The sequence below is a fragment of the Notothenia coriiceps genome, unplaced genomic scaffold, assembly GCF_000735185.1.
Source record: "Notothenia coriiceps isolate Sejong01 unplaced genomic scaffold, NC01 NC01_scaffold00009998, whole genome shotgun sequence".
Lineage (NCBI taxonomy): Eukaryota > Metazoa > Chordata > Actinopteri > Perciformes > Nototheniidae > Notothenia > Notothenia coriiceps.
Genome location: NW_011342699.1, coordinates 697 through 2,643, shown reverse-complemented (window position 1 = coordinate 2,643; position 1,947 = coordinate 697).

The following is a 1,947-nucleotide window of genomic DNA, read 5'->3' as shown; positions in this document are numbered from 1 at the left end:
CCCACTTCGGTACCGGCCCATCGGGATTCGTCCCGATGGCCAGTCCGCCACTGCACCCAGCCCAGCCCACGTAAACTGTCAACGGGGGAGCCTCACTGCGGGGAAACGGTGGACGTAGTGTCCCGATCGGAGTGGGAATAATAATAATAATAATAATCAGTGCATTTTATCCATTAATTTCCCCAACATTGTGGTAAAAAAAAACACACGTTTAATCCATGTTGGTGTACTACTACAACCAGTGGTGTAGTGGGGATTTTCTTACTGGGTGGAAGGGAGACACTATGGACGCGCTCGTGAACTGTCAACGGGACATGATGCCGTTTAGACAATATAATAAAAAAGGGCGGTGCCGGCTGTCAGCGAACCGATCCGGCCTTTNAGTCCCGGGATGATTTTTAGTCCCAGTCCACGGCTGGCTACATGACCGTAGTTGTATCTGTTAGAAGTTTAGGAATTAGGTGCGTCAATATGGGCGATCATACGGTCATGTAGCCAGCCGTGGACTGGGACTAAAAATCATCCCGGGACTCTCGACCGGCCCACTTCGGTACCGCTAGTAAATTGTCAACGGGGGGAGTGTGCTAGTGACTTATCCGACCGGCCCACTTCGGTACCGGCCCATCGGGATTCGTCCCGATGNGAAGTTTAGGAATTAGGGGGGACTTGGGGGACCTCTGTGTCGCCTGTCAGGGCACCGCCCTTTTTTATTATATTGTCTAAACGGCATCATGTAAGTTGCGCTGACAGGCGACACAGAGGTCCCCCAAGTCCCCCCTAATTCCTAAACTTCTAACAGATACAACATAAACCGATCCTTCAGCCTCATATGAGCTCTCAGACACATTCAAAATTAAACTGTCATCGCTGTCTGAGCTTGCTGCTGTGTGCCCCATCGTGCGTTTACATGCAGATGCTGGGATCCTGAACGGTGCAGCTGGAGTGCTGTGCCCGCAATGACATCACACATAATTTGGCGGGACTTGAAGAATCCCCGAGAAGATCCAGAAAATTGTCAACATTGAAGGGCAGATTAATGGTTATCAAAGTGCAAATATCCAAAATCAGTTCAGTAACAGTTTTCAAGGGGACAATATTTACTCAAATTGATGGGTTTGGATGATGGGGGAAACTTGTGTCACAGGCTATTTAAGTTTCTCCATCGTTGTGTACAAACCGGATAAAATGCGGGCTTTTTGTTGTTGTTCAGGAGTTGATCCTGTCTCTTCCCCCGCCTCGACGTAAGCGTGACGTATGCGGTGCTTTTGCTCTGGCCGGACAATTTTTTGGTGCTTGAAACGAAACGAACCGGATTCCGGAGCTAAGAGGCTGCTCTGCTGCGGTGTGAACACGAAAACCCGGTGCTTTTCAAGCTCCAGTTCCGAACCGGCCCTGAAACACCGTTGGTGTGAATGAGGTATGAGTGCTGCATTATTTCTCTGTGGCGTTCGTCCTCTTTTTCTGCCTCGCCTTCTAGGCACTCCGGCACTCCCTTAGCACCTTTTCTTTTTTTGGGGGGGGGGGGGGGCTGCTGGGTGGTTCCAGCCTCAGACAGTGATGAGGGTGGTGAGGGGTCTGGATCATCAGCCACATTTGGGGGGGGGGAGAGGAGCAGGAAGCAGCCTCCGGATCAAAGAGGATTGTGGGGTTTGCCAAGGCTGAGGCAACAAGGACAGGAGGATTAATTGAAGGCCTTGCACCTATGGCCTCATCCATGGCCATGAAGAAGGGCCATGTTGCAGGGGTTTCTTCCCCCTGATCAGTCCCTGCTCCAGTCCTTGGCCTTTTAAGTTCCTATTGCAAACAAACGCATGTTAGAAATCTTTGTTCAGCTTTTTAAAAAACAAACAAATGTTTTACAATAAACCATTTACCTTGTATTTCTTTTTTAGGTTCTCCCATTTCTTGGAGTCTTGGGGTCGTCTCCTCCTCTAGGGGGGTCCGGGG